The following is a 15,837-nucleotide window of genomic DNA, read 5'->3' on the forward strand; positions in this document are numbered from 1 at the left end:
CGATTATAATACCAAGGACCTTGATGGTGTCTACCCTGGGAACTATACGACCATCTCTGGTGGGGAGGTTAATATTGCGTTCCGCCAGAGGTTTTCACCCTTTGGGCATGGAACTCCGCCGTTTGAGCAAATATATTAACTCCGACGTCGCGGATGAGCCCCTGAGACCGGTGTGGTTGAGGTAGGACTCAGTGGTTCTGATGGTCTCTTCTAGAGCGCACTCAGTGAAGCCATCCGACCCTGTTGTGCTCCACATGGTTACATTGCCCGCATAGATGGTGTGGTTTAGCCCGTATATTTTCGATAGTCATTCGAGATGCCCGATCATCTCAGATTGAAGAGCATCGGCAACAGGACGGATCCCTCAGAAGTGCCCCGCTGTCCGAGCTCCACTTTTTTTGGCACTAGGTCTACACAGAGGATGGCACTGCGTCGAGTGAGAAAGGAGCGGATAAAGTAGTAGAATCGAAGCCCCAGACTGAGGTAGGCGATTGCTTTCAAGATTGACGAGTGCAGATGTGGGCGTTTCATCTAAGCCGTCTACTGGACGATCGCGCATGACCACTTCCGTGGATTGAAGGTGCAAGGACCAAGCACTGGGCACTTCGTGATGAGAGTACGAACCAACGGGAGGCCGCGTTGGTGGATAGTGGAAACCCCACGGACGTGCAGTCTGCCGGCGGTCCCATGATTCCAGCAAAGCGAGGTGCTCCTATCATTGTGCATCAACATAATACCATCGCATCGGAGCAACCACCTAAAAAAGTTAGGGCCACCCCTGATAATGCCTCCACGCTCTCCGCGTCTCAGTCTTACCCAACGCCCACCCGTTCCCAATCCTATCAAGTTCACATACGCCCTCTCTCGTGCTACGACATAACTTCAGTGCCCACCAAACGTGTTCAAAGGTTCATTGACCATGCCCTTGAAACAAAGGGATACAAAGGGTTTGCATCATACAGATCGGCGAACACAATTACTGTGCACCTAGCATCTCTCAACGATATGCAGAAACTATGCCCTTTAGCATCTATACCGCTGTCAGAAGATCAAGAGGTGCCTATGCAGCGCAACTTTGCATGAGCCCTAACATACAAAAGAGTGTGGTCTATGGCATTGACCGTGAAGACTCTCCTAAGATATGTCGCAAATCGTGCTCCCCGACGCACAAGGCTCTTGCGTCCAGATTCATGGGTGAAAGTCGTACTTGCTTAGTAATGGTGCAGGGCCCCCAATGTATTCCTGACAAATTTTACTAGTATGGGTGTTTGTTGCGCCCCAATCTGTGTACCTTCCTCGGGCAATTTTCTGTTACCGTTGCTTTCAACGGGGACACAAGCAGGCATTTTGCCCACAGCGTACTATTGACCCAGAAGGGCTCACACCTGAGGGCCAACCACGATATCGATGCGGCCTATGTAAATCTGATGAGCACGACATGACAAGCATAAACTATCCGACTAAACAGAGGGCCGCCGCGAGATTACGAAAGGCTACACCAAAACACAATATAGTAAGAACTAACAATCGCTTCGAAGTTCTTACTAAAGAGCCGGAGGCACTCACAGCAGAAGACACACAGGGCTCCAAAACCCAACTGTACTCTTCAGTGGTTCAACAAGGCAGACAGACCTAGACAATGAAACCAAAGCTAGCTGAACCACTGCTTGAATTGAATGATGGCCATGATGATATTGACGCTCGGATAGAAGCATTAGCCAAAGAAATTGAGAGGTTACGCAAACATAAAGACTTCGTCATTCTGAAGCGCCAGAACACAGAAACTACATGCAATGAATTACTGAGTATGCTTTCCCCAGTTACGCCTGCAGCCTACACGACACTAAGGGTCAACCAACGAGCTTGAACAGCAGTTTTGGATCATATTGCTTAATTGACGGCACTCATACAGGACTGCTTGCATCATGGCTATCTCTCTGCAGCAGCTCGTGACGGAATCCTTCCATGCAATTGTCGAGGCTTAAGCTCCAAGTTAGGGGAAATTAAAACCAAGCTTGAATACAACAAACTACATGTATGGGCACTAATTATTCGAGAGAATAATAAGCTGTGCTCCCTCTACAATTTTAATGGGTATCATAACCCGTTCATTACAGATAGGCGTGCTATGACTATGGGGTCAACTCTGGAAAAAGCCGCAGTGTATGTGTCATCACGTATTCCTCATACAATGATTACTATGGCACCATGGTGCAGTGAAAATCGAAAGGTTGTCGCTGTTTTGACACGACCATTGAGGACTCGTGTCATACTAATGTCTTTTTATGCTAGACCACAGCGTACACGTCTTAACTTCGGATGGATAGCACATCTGCGTTCTACGTTTCCGGGGATTCCCATCCTTATAAGTGGAGATTTCAAGCACTACATACAGATAGGGGATACAAGTACAACTCCCAACGAGGATGCCAGGTTAAAAACATCATGACTAATGCCACATTTACTCCGTTTAACCATCATGCCATCTCTACCTGCTCTGTACGTACAACATTGGAAACGCACGCTCCAGATTTCACTTGGTGGTTCGGTCCTGGGACGCCGCAATGGCGAGTGGAGTCGGATACCTTGGGTAGTGATCATAGGCCAATAATTATTGATTTACAAAAAACATGCATAAGGTAAATTCGACGACGTGTAGTGATCACGCATTGGGATAAATTTCGGGAATCGTCACTTGATAAAGTTTCCTCAGAGCCCACAGAAATTCTTCCCGCTTTGCAAGAGCTGCTCTGCAGTTACACGGTCGAGACAACCCTTGACGAAGAACAACCTCAACCGGACCTCGCTCTTTTGAGACTCTGGGCAAAGCGACATCAGGTGGAGCTGTATACGTCAAAGAATTCAGATGCACCAGATAGCTGTGCACATGAGAACCATATAGCAGCAAAGGCGCGTCGGCACGAAAAGCAGCTTTCTCGACCGCGGTGGCATGAGCGGTGTGAAAATAGTGCGTTGTGTGTATCAATAGTGCGTTGTGTGTATCAAATGGCTTTTCTAAATCGAGACCGAGTATCGCACGAGTGTCCCGAGTGTTTTCGCGATCTAGAAATCGATTCTTTACGAGTAACATGGCGTCTTGAGTGGATAATCTTGGTGGGAAGCCAATCAGGTGGTGCGGCAGGCAGTCGTTATCTTTCAGGTATCGACCACCCCTATTGAGGACGACGTGCTAAGCCACCTTGCCCACACACGACGTAAAGATATGTGAAAGCTCGAACGTTTACATGGTTATATTTATTGTCTCGCAAACATTTCATTTTGTTGCTATTATAATAACATGCTGGAACTGTGCTCTAACATGTACCGTTGTTCTTTTGTGCATAATCATCAAGGCCATTGGTTTGAAACAGCCTTCACCTAGCGGGCTCAAGTCGCGAAAGTGAGCTGGCATAGGACCCGGAGCAGTGAAAAAGACAAAGACGGGGGGGGGGGGGTGGAACAATATGCCACCTAACATATTGTTTTCAAAGAATGCTTTTTTTGTCACATGTTTATGTAGATATTTGGATTCCAGGTTTTAAAAAAAAGACACCAGGCCTGCACAAAACGCGCAGCCAAGTCGCAGTGAAAGGTAGAAGAGTGCTTTTATAGCCTCTTAGAACACACTTGGGTCACTGCAAGCACACTTGCAAGGCACCCACAAAGCCATAAATTATAGTTTTTGTGTTGTAAGGAGGCGTTCACTATGTCATCCCATTCTTCGGAAAAGCGTGGTATCCACACTTGCAAAAAAAGAATTGTGAATTTTTAAAATCTGTTGCTCACAACGCGTAAGAACTGTGTTTAAGAACTTTGTAATGGGTTCATGCATTCGACAAAGCACTCGTGGCGCAATTCACATTTTGTGACGCTTTTTTTTAAATTTCTGAAACGCTTTATTGCTCGCATCAACGCGAACAATTTCCCGATATGAAACCTGCCTTCCTATGGTCTTTTTGCAATGAAGTTTCCAGCATCGGTGTGGCTCAGTGCTGGAATGCTTGAATGACGCGCAGGGGACCCGGGTTAGATTCTTATTGTGTCAGTGATGTTTGTCCTTTAGTTAGTATTCTTTCTTATTTGGCATGATGGTGGTTACAAAAACCAGTGCATGGCGGCGGCAGGCAACTACGGCACACGTGGATGTTGTTGTGATCAGTATAAGTATGTTTGCCAGCTTAAGCAATAAACATATTTATACTGATATTGACGATGACTAAAAACCTGGACACCGACAGTTAATATAAAGCTTCCGTTCCATGGCGATGTTTGAACTCGTGGTAAGTTCATGGGGGATCCTTACGAAATGACATGCTTCAGACCACTTTCGTCTCTGCAGCTAGTGTGAGTATAGTAGTGTCGGTATTATTTAGCAATCTCACAAGACTTCAATCCGTATGAAGCCGCAGATCACGTGTTTTTTAGACCATCATACATGCATAAGACTTTCTTTTTTCTCAAGAGTGTTTTTCTGAATACTGGACATTCGAGTTTGCATGTCTTTTTCTGTTTCTCTTGAGTAAACAGACGTGGTGCTCTGTCAGTGGCCAAGCTTGCTCTCTTTCTATTTCATGTGTCCTTGTGTGTCCGCGTAGGCAGACCAAATAAATAAATTTTGCGGACCTATAAATACTACAAACACAAAATGAGTAACCCAATTCAAAATCTCATACGTGCTTCTACTCTGACGATATTGATTTTTACTTGCCTCATTAATTTTAGTCAGCGTGGCACTGCAGCGTAGCTCCGGTTTTCACCGAAAAAGCGTTACATTTATTATTTACACATCTCCAGGTAAAAAACTTTTAAAACATTTGATATTTCGTGTTCTCGGCCACAATAACTTCCAAGAAGTGCTCGATGAAAAACGTGTCATATACACTGTATCGTTTTTTATCAGAATTTTTCCAATCGGGCACGTTTATTTCCCGCGGAAGTGTTTACAGTGAAATCTTCACAGAGACATTTTTTTTTGTTTATGAGGCAGGTGACGGATTTTAACATTTCTGCGTAGTGTCAACACCAAAATTATGTTCTGACATATCATGCAGAGTTGGCTGAGTTTTATCATTCATACGTGAAACAAAAAAGAACGTAGTATTCCCTTTGTGTATGCTCGCAGAGGTTTCTCGCATATTCTTGCTTATGGAGCATTGATTGTGCGTTCGCACTCTAACTACACTATGTAGTGTTAAAAAAACGAAACTAAGTTTTAAGCGTGAGATTTGTCAACCTTGGCAGTGAAACGTATGCATGTCGGAAAATAGGCAAGTGGTTTGTTTGCATTTGCGGAAAACTAAAAATATTTGACAATACGTTTTCTTCTTTTCTTCGCTAGAGTTTTCTTCACTCAGACTTAACTTTCACATTGGACCAAAGAAGGAAGGAAAATAGGAAGAAAAGAACGGCAGGGAGGTTATCCAGCCTATACGTAGCTGGTTCGCTACCCTACGCCTGGGAGGGGGATGGGGGAGATGAAAGACGGAGAGCAGAGAGGGAGTCATCACACGCAGCGTTCAGGCGGGTTCTCGCACAAGTATAGCCATTTGGTACGAGTTATGCACAGTGGGTCATGCGCTTTACCTCACTAATGATCTTCCCATGGCTTGGATTTTAACCATTCTGATAAAGCACAACAGCGCATCATCTCGCTCAGAGAGAAGCTCTGAGAATGAAAGGTTGAATGTTTACATTTCTAACGCATTTAGAGTGAGCCAACTGCGACATGAAAAAAAGAACGCTTTGCAGTCACGAAGAATGTCAAGCAGATGTTACAAACCGAAAACTAAGCCGCATGCCATAGACTTATTTGTTCTGTGGTTGCTATTTTGATTACCTTCATGTATGCATCGAATGAGTACTATTTCATTTTACTACTATATATATAGCATAGATTCACAAAGCTTTCTACACATAAGCAATGGGAACGAAATGTGTGGCTATGTAACCCCAGCGGCCGACATGCCATCAGTATACTGTACAATAGCGGACTATAATCTGTCCATCAATACTGTGTTTATTCTAACAAGTTCTACGCGTGAGATTTGGCAAAGATCGCAGTATAACGTACACGTCCAGAAATATGCAAGTCGTTCGTGAGCATTTGCAAAATAAGAAAATTCATTACCATTACCTTCGTTCGCTAGTATTTCAGAGAACAGGTGGAACGTCTGGGAAAAGGCGTTATCAATCACATTACCATCTGAGGTTTGCTGTTTCAAAACCAATATGTGAGCCACACCGCAGTTGAAGGTGGTTGAAATTTCCGGACTCTTCAACTACGGCGTCTCTCGTATTGATATCGGGGGTTTGGGATGTTAATAATAATAATAATAATAATAATAATAATAATAATAATAATAATAATAATAATAATAATAATAATAATAATAATAATAATAATAATAATAATAATAATAATAATAATAATAATAATAATAATAATAATATTATTATTATTATTATTATTATTATTATTATTATTATTATTATTATTATTATTATTATTATTATTATTATTATTATTATTATTATTAACCCTTCAAGGCTCAAAAAATTTCAACCAACTGCTGTTGATGAACGTGCACTGCCATCGTATAGTGCACTGGCTTCAAGCATTTCAGCTCCATCGTAATGTAACCAGTGTGGCCGCGATCGAAAACACTACCTTAAGACGAGCAGCCCAGCAGCACAACTGCTACACCACCATGACAGACTATCGGTCACATCACTCAAATTCGGAATAAGACACCAACAATCAGTAGCTTTGAGTGCTCAAATATATTTAAAATTTCTCTACAAAGTGTAAATACTTTTTATTTAGAAAGCTGATTGTGCCCTTGAAACCACTACATATTCTGAGCGCGCAGTCGCCTGACACAGAATTGGGTGTATGAGTTGACGTCAAGATACCTCTACTATTGTTTACAGAGTAGGCCGGACAATAGTTTATCATAGCTATCTACGACCGTTAAGCAAAGCCTACCTACCTTGTTGCACCCGGACGGTGAGCGTTGTCAATTTTATCGATTCCACGCAATTAAAGCGTCAGAGAGCTTCCCAGGAACCGCGTCGCGCTTGAGTCGAACATCAAAGCGGCACGTTGCAGCCTCCACTGCCTCTCTTGAAACAGAGACTTATTCCACTCCTTTTCGTTGTATGATATGTTAGCTGCACGAATGCGGCTGACTGTTTTAACAGCTGCAGTTGTAGCAGGTGAATCAGAGAAGCAATTATGGATTCATGAAGGCGTGTCATGAGTGACAGGAAAGCGCATTCGGTAAAACTGTTCACCCCGATTGTACAGCTGTGATTTCCGAGCCCACGGTACGTTCTCCTGTAGGATGCCGCAACGCGACCCAGGACGAAAAGGTCATGTCTTTTCGGTGCATCAATGAACGCTTCTTACGTAAACCTAATGCCAGGAATCATATGCTATATATAGAGATGAGGATGCCGAGAATGTCTAGATATTAAAAAAAATAAACATATGGGTTCATTATATTGGTTTCTGCAGGAAAACGCTGCGCTGCAAAGTAGAGGACGGAAAACTGGACTGGCGCAAGGAAAGCGCCTCTAACAACTGAAGTTTGTTGCAATAAATAGCAAAAAAATGTGGAGTAACATACAAAGGGGTGGGCACTGCAAGCCCCAGCGCATGATCCTATCGGGGTGCTATCGTTGCCGTAATACACGTGCTTTTATCAAACCTTTTTTTTTCATTTTATCTGTTTCTGTAAACATACCACTTGTCTATTCGATTTGATTGATTTGTGGGGTTTAAAGTCCCAAAACCACGCGATGATTATGAGAGACGCCGTAGTGAAGGGCTCCATAAATTTCGACCACCTGGCGTTCTTTAACGTGCATCCAAATCTGAGCACAAGGGCCTACAACATTTCCGCCTCCATCGGAAATGCAGCCACCATAGCCGGAATTCGATCCCGCGACCTGCGGGTCAGCAGCCGAGTACCTTAGCCACTAGACCACCGCGGTGGGGCACTTGTCTACCCGAAAGTGCTATCGAAGGTGCTATAACACATGCGCCGGACTTTCGAGACATCATATAGCAAGCTACGATGATTGTTCTTCTGATTTTATCATTGCTGTGAGTTACGTTTCAGCGGGATGCAGGCACCGCGCATAGGATGAGCGAAAGTTTCCGTCATTTCGATTGGCTGTTTGTCTCGTAGCCGGAACGTCATTTCTTTAATTATTTTATTTAGTTGGTGTACTTTCTTTCCATCATCGTGTTTCGTTCACACGAAACTGGGTCCCGTCAAACTCACGCACTCATACGGGTTAATAATAAGCTAAATCTCGATAAGCGTGACAACAATAGTGGCTAAGACAACACATAAAACTCGCGCAATTTTATCGCGCAGACGTGAGAATAAAACGCTCTGTAATAGTCTCTGCACGAGTCGCAGATCATTTATTCGGACTATTAATATATGTGAGGAATCGTATCTACTATACCGTAATTACTCGAATCTGACGCGCAACTTTTTTCCGGTTAAGCGAGTTCATAATTCGCATGCGTGTTAGAATCGAGTACGAACAAAAAAATTACGGTCAATCTATTGCCATCGGCAAATCCAAAATGGCCGCCCCCTACGTGCGTCGGCATGGCGCGCCGGCCATTTCTGCCTATGTGTTTCTCATGTGCGGCACTTCGTACGTGTGCTGAGGAGTTCGTCATCTAGTAGTGCATTATAATCGATGGCGTGGAAGGGACAACTCCCAAAACTCGAGTGCACCACGATGCCGCTTTAAAAAAAAAAAAGTCATCGCGTGTGCAGAAACGGACGGAAATCGGGCCGCATCGCGGTCGTTCGGAGTTCCCGAAACGTGCGTGCGGGACCGGCGGAAACAAAAGCAGAAGATTGTTGACAGCAAAACTTCACGCAAAGGCTTCTGTGGACCACAGCAGGGTCGGTTTCCGCAAATTAAAGAGCTGCTTGGCGAGTATGTGCCTGAGCAGCGAGCCACACAGCGGCCCGTGACGACAGAACTGCTCCAAGTGCGGGCTATGTAATTAGTCTTAGAAAAAGGTCTAATGCGGAGCCAGTTTAAAGCGAGCAGGTGCTGGCTAAGTAACTTTATGAAGAGGAAAGGCTTTTTCCTCCGAAGGGGAACATGCATATGCGAAAAGTTTTGCGGAGGAGTATGATGGATGAAAAGCTTCACAGTTTTCAGAGGTTTGTCCTAAACTTGCGGCGCAACAACGGCTACCTGCTGGGGCAAATCGGGAATGCCGATCAGACGCCTCTTTACTTCGACATGCCTGGCACCACAACCGTCAAGAAGAAGGGGGTGGAGCAAGTTCGCGTGCTGACATCGGTCCACGGTAAAGCTTCAGTGACGGCAATGATCTGTTACACGTCAGATTGAATTGAATTGAATTGAATTGAATCTTTATTTTCATGTCTGGTACAACATGAAGGATGGCGGGAGTAAAAGCTGCACTAAAACAGCTTGACTAGCTCCCGCTACCTAAAAATAAATGGGTCACAAGCAGTGGCATACAAATGAGAACAAAAGCATAATGTACAGAAATTCCCATGCTATTGGGAATAAAATAATTACATAATCTGAACGTAAACAGGATACAACAGTTCCTACGAATAGAAGAACAAAACATCAGTAGCTTGAAGAGGCTGTGTATACATGTGTTGAAAAATACATAAGAGGTCAAACGGATACAAAAGGGTAGATTTCATCATAATACAATTTATAAGAACAGAGATGCAATATTTTTTGTGGTCATGGTTTCTATATTTACGTCCTTGCTGCTTAAATAATTCAACATTCTGGGAATAACACTGCGTACCATTTGGTCACCATACTTTGTGCGTGATCATGGTATTAACCAGAGGTTATGCTTACGGGTATCGTATTTATTTTCCGAAGGTTGCAGGTTGGCTAAGTCAGATAGTACAGTTTTTTGCTTCAGCTCTTTTTTTATAGTCCTACAAATGTTGTAACTGTAAAGATTTTGAAAACTGATTAGTTTATATTTTTGTTGCATGTACATAACTGATTGATATGGTTCTTTCTTAGCAATAATTTTCAGAAATCTAGTTTGAAGTCTAGTAAGCTTCTCAATATTTGTTTGTGTTGTGTCACCCCATACTATAAAGCAATAGTTTACATAGGACATAAATAAGGAATGATAAATAATAAGTATTGTTTTTAATGGAAGTAGATAATTGTTGCGATAAATTATACCAAGTACACGTGCCGTTTTTGTTGCCACCTGCTCTACTTGTGCATCCCATAGCATGTTGTTTGAAGATACGATACCTAATGTTTTGACATTGTCAACTATTTCAATCAGACTGTTATTAAGATAGAGCGGAGAACTTACTTGTACCTGCTTGCCTTTTGCTCGAAATATAACCGCTTTGGTTTTTTCCGCATTTATTAATAGTCCATTGGAACATGCCCACTTATATATCTTCTCTAATATATTATTTCCTTTTTGAATCAACTGGTCAGTATCGTTATGTGCAAAAAATACGCTTGTATCGTCCGCATAAATAACGAATTTTGCTGAAGGGTCTATGTTTACAATATCATTTATATACAAATTAAACAGGAATGGACCTAAAATACTGCCCTGAGGCACTCCAAGAGAATTTGGTTTAGTCACCGAAGAAAAATTGTTTATGCACACGTATTGTTTCCTTTCGCTTAGATATGAGTCGAGCAAGTCTAAAGCAACACCTCGTACACCGTATAAATCCAGCTTACGTAAAAGTAATAGTCTATTCAGAGAGTCGAAGGCCTTACTGAAATCGATAAAGACACCGAGTACTAGTTGTTTACATTCTATGCTATTTAGAATGAACTCTTTCTGATCAAGGAGGGCAAGCTCAGTCGATCTATGTTTCCTGAAACCGTATTGTGCGTCACATAACATATTATGTTTGTTAATGAATTCTGCCAGCTGGGAGTGAAGAATTTTTTCTATTATTTTAGAGAATACTGGCAAAATTGAGATGGGTCTATAGTTTGCTAAATTATTCTTATCTCCCTTTTTGTACAAGATGCACACTTTAGCAGTTTGAAGTATTGCAGGAAAAATTCCTTTTCCCAAACAAAGGGTAATGATTTCAGAAAATGGTTGGGCAATTATTTCGGCGGTGTGTTTAATTGGTTTGATTTGAAAATCAAAACAATCACAGCAGTTACTATTTCTAAGCCGCATGATTGTTTTATATACCTCGCTTTCACATGTAGGTCTTACAAACATAGTACTTGAGCATTTATTGGAAATGTATGATGTCGCATCAAGAGATGTTTCTGGAAAAGCTAAGTTTACTAGATAATCGTTAAATGTATTGGATAAGTTACTACCATTAATAACACAACCATTAATTGTAATTTCCGTAATTACGCTATTTGAGGTGGGTGTTCCTAACACTTTATTGATGTTTTTCCAAGTGGAAGCAGAATTTCCAGCTGATTGCATAAAAATGTTATGAAAGTAGTTTTGTCTAGCCTTTTGGATGTCCTTATTTAGACGATTACGAAATTTTTTGAAGGTACTAAGTAGCTGTGGGTCACGAGAGACGAGAAATGCATTATACATTACATTCTTTTCATTGATTTGATGCAACAGGTTCCGTGTGATCCATGGCTTCCTAATTTTTTTAGATGGGCGGTGGGTAATTCGAGGGAAGTTATGGTCATATACCTCCTTGAATTTTTCTATGAATGTATTGACAGCAATGTTCGGGTTGTCATTTGCGAGAACATCGTTCCAGGATGTATTAATTAGTTCCTGACGAAAATTTTCAAGATTTTTGGATGTTATAGAACGCACTGGTATGGAAAGTCGTTTCTTTTTTATTCGTTGCCTAATAGCTAAAAATATGGGAAGGTGATCGCTAATGCCGCATGAAATGGTCCCAGCTTTAGTATCCTCAGAACTAATGCTCGTGAGAAAGACATCAATTAATGTAGATGAACAGGCAGTAACTCTTGTTGGCATATTAATCATGTTAGCCAATCCAAAGCTATCAAACAAACACGTCATCTCATGCTGTGAAGTTCCATTAGACAGCATGTCAATATTAATATCGCCGCCGCAAACAGTTACATGGTTATTGAGCATAGCGTGGTGAAATAGGCTCTCCAAACGAGCCGTGAAAGTTGTTATACTTCCAGATGGAGGACGGTACATAACTGAGATGACGTAATTGCTTAGGACAGCTGTCAGCATTTCACAATCAGGCTCTGATTAACAAAATTCTGTTAAGAGTTGACAATCAAAGGTTTCTTTTACAAGTAAGCAGACACCACCCCCTCTACTGTGCGTGCGATTAACACAGAAAACATTATAACCAGGCATAGAAAATGGGTTATCATCATTTGTGTACCAAGTTTCAGTCAGCATGATGATGTCAAAGCGGAAATGAAGCTCTGAAAACAAGGAATTTAGCGATGCATATTTGTTTCTCGCGGACTGACAGTTTAGCTGAAAAATTTTTATGCCAGGCATATAGTTGTCTCCAATGTATTTATGTAGATCTGATGGTAAAATGAACATGATTCCTAAAAAGTAAAGTTATGAACGATTCTGATTTTTCAAGCCAATTTAGAGAAATCTTCCTTTCTCTTCACCAGAACGGGCACAAGCTTCGCCCGTACCTATTTAAATGGAAGACGCTCCCGAAAGGAGTCGTTTTTTCGAGTGGTGTGATCGTGCGGGCCAGCGAGAGAAACGGGAGCGCGTTGCAATTAATGTCTTACGTTTTTTTTTTTTTTCGCGGTGGAAATCGGGTGAGCGTTACAATCGAGGGCGTGGTAGAATCGAGTAAATACGGTATACAAGCATTTCCAATAAAACTTTTGTCACCGTCATGCTGAGTTGAGGCGTGACGGATGACGTCATGCAGTAGAGGCAAGCCCCCTGTACCTTTAAGTGCTGGTACTTAAAGCTGCTTAGAGAGTGTCGTGATGTTACCAAAATGGAGGCATTCCGAATTTCGGATGGCCGTAGGACAAAGCATACTTACGGGCATGCCCTACAAAGTCGCTACGATGACCTAAGCTGTCGCGAAAGTCTTACATTTCATGCTCTCTATACATGTTTTGGTCCACAAGTTTTTCACTTATTCTGCCTATACACCATACGTTCTTGCAAAATATGGACCAGCGAACGTTGCTGCATGGACGCGCGAGCATGGCGGGGTGCACAACCCTGCAGATCGCAATTAAATATTATAGCACTGTTGGGGATTGCATGAAGTGTGAATGGCCATAGATGCCTTGCAATGCACCAATTATTCTGCAGTGCTGGTGAAGGTTTCGAATACGAAGCTGTTATGTGAACACTGCGAAGATAAGGCAGCCTGATCAGGGAAGGGGGGGGGGGGGGTTAGGAGAGCTGACAAATCACACAAATTTCGGCACACAGCCTCCCCATTTTAGAATAAATATCACTCCATGCAATCTCTGCATTTAGGTTCTCACTCAATTTAAACCCAATATTGCGAAGTATTTGCAACATTAAGACAGTTATCTTGATCCAACGTGGGTAGGAATTATATAACTTGTCTTTATACCATGGTTTCTCCGCCTACGCCACAGGCATTATCAGAAGAAAATTTTTTCTCGTCTCAGAGGCTGAGACGACGAAAAGTACGATATCCAAATTGTTGCAGTCATCACACTCTTCAATAAAAGCACCCATGCCTAGCAGAGCAAACAACACTCACAGTGAAAGAATAGCGGCCGGCGCCAGCGTCTGCCGTCGAAAATGGGAACTTCACCACTAGCGCATTTGCAATATACACGCGAGTGGCGGTATCTTCCAGCGCGCTCCCCAATTACCGCACGCGTTCGAAATTGCACAACATCAATCCTTTGACACGGGTCAGAACTCTCGATAACATTCGAGAAGGCACCGATACACTCCGGAAAGGCTCTTGCGGAGCGATAACATATGTTATCGGGTATCCGGCGATAACCGGCAAAAATGGAAGAATATTGTGCGCGTGTCAATATTTAGTCTGAAAGCGGCTTTTCCAACGAGATAACGACTTTCACGTTCGCGTAGAAGGCTATGCGCAGCGTGTTTGAAGTACGGGAAGTAAGCCCAAATAGAGACCACATGTGTTCTCCTCGAGAACAGGTGCGTGTATATTCGGCAAGTGCGCCATCTGATCTTTCCTGTAATTTCCCGCTCCCCCTGACAACAGGCTCGAATATCGGTTTTAGGCTTCGTTTGCACATTCAAAAAGTCAGGAGCTGTTTACAGGCGCTGCTAACGCTCTACCGAGCTGTGCAATAATGCATGCTCTATGTATTACAGTTATCTTGATTTAATGTCGAGAAACAACGCAGTGCTTCCATTTTAACTTCATCATCCGCATCATATTTTTCAGAAATTTAAACTTCTTCGCAGCAATCAACGTTACGCACAAGGTTCACTGTAATGATATGAAAAAAAAAGGTTTTCGTTCAGTTGTAAGAAAGTGTTTTCAATATTTATGCTTCTTTAAGCCCATTTTTACTCTACGTGTGTATTACCCTTGTTGTTCACTATAACCGGTTCCGTTGGAAAAGGCTCCTCTCCTTCTTTCCTACAAATGGCTTTTTGATCATTGCCATAGAATTATATTAGGCTAGTGCAAGTGCGATGGGCAATAAAATATCATTTATTGAATAGGAGAGAGCAAACACAAAAAAACTTGCCAGTAATAGCAAAAATGTGAGTTGTCAGGTGAATTTTTCAATTCACCTAACAAAACAAGTGTACCATTTTTATGTTTGTTTACACACATCACGTGTTCCTATTATTCTGTATAGGCTATTTTGACCCACAGGTCACGGCATCAAGTTCCGGCTGCGGCGGTTACATTTTTGATGGAGCCGAAAATGTTGTGGGCCCGGGTGCTCATATCTGGGTACACGTTAAAGAACCTCGTGTGGTCGAAATTTTCGGAGCCCTCCGCTGAGGCGTCTCTAATAATCATATGCTGATTATGGGATGTTAAGCCCTACTTAATAAATTAAGTATAGACTATTGGACAACACGCAGGTTCATTCATGTACACACCAGGTTGTTCGAAGCTTGGTTTAGCAGCGGAAAGTTGTACACGCGTTGACAATTTGAGAACGAAGAGTAGCCTGGCACTTGTTCGAAAGGGCGAACACGTCTGCTTAATGATCGTATAAGCAGCTTATTGTCAATGTAGGAACCTCGGTGCCGAGAAAGAGCAAGGAATAATGACCTTAAGGCGAGGGGCGAGGGCTCTTTACTACACGGGAAGAATTTTTCGTAAATTGCTAAAGGACAAAGCTCTATCAGTAGGTGCCTATTTTTGTAAACAAGAATTAGAAGTCTTTAATGGCGTCAGAAGCACTTGGCCTCAAGTATGCTGGACACTCAGAGATCAATGAAGATAGTAACGCAAAGAATAATGTGAAAGATACTCTGGTTCCACCCCGTGGAAAACAGAGCCTCTGCTTTTTTTTTCAGTTCTCTGAACACTAAAGCCCTTGGAAGGGGCTCTCGTAGGACGGAGTCAACCATGGCTTCGTATGCTCGGGTCACAGGTAGATGGGCGCGGGCGTGAGGGAACTGAAGGTAAATACAAGTTGTACGTGAGGAACATGGAGTGGAAGCTGTTGGAGCCGGAAATGTAGCCTTTCTTAGTGCTGCGATGCAGCCAACAGAGTAACTTCCTCAGAGCCTAAAAATTATGGCGCATAGCGCGTCTGTGTTGCTTGACTTAAATATGGCTATGGTTGGTGAACCGTAGCGTGCCCCCTCCCCCCCCCCCCCTCCCTCGAAAGTTTTTCGAAGCTCAAGTAAGATTAGTG

General features: G+C 42.7%; 1 protein-coding gene across 2 annotated transcripts in view; it reads right to left on the minus strand.

Annotated features, from left to right (window-relative positions):
- LOC119183134 (retinol dehydrogenase 11) overlaps positions 1-14,031 on the minus strand; it is a 57,194-nt gene extending 43,163 nt beyond the window's left edge. Inside the window, exon 1 of one of the 2 annotated variants that reach the window (XM_075868296.1) lies at positions 13,728-14,031. The gene's annotated coding sequence lies outside the window, so the exon portion shown is untranslated. Of the gene's footprint in view, positions 1-6,989; positions 7,142-13,727 lie in introns of those variants that run through there. The other variant, XM_037433584.2, reaches the window with a different exon arrangement.
- Between the last annotated feature and the right edge of the window lie 1,806 nt (positions 14,032-15,837).

Source organism: Rhipicephalus microplus, chromosome 7 (assembly GCF_043290135.1).
Source record: "Rhipicephalus microplus isolate Deutch F79 chromosome 7, USDA_Rmic, whole genome shotgun sequence".
NCBI lineage: Eukaryota > Metazoa > Arthropoda > Arachnida > Ixodida > Ixodidae > Rhipicephalus > Rhipicephalus microplus.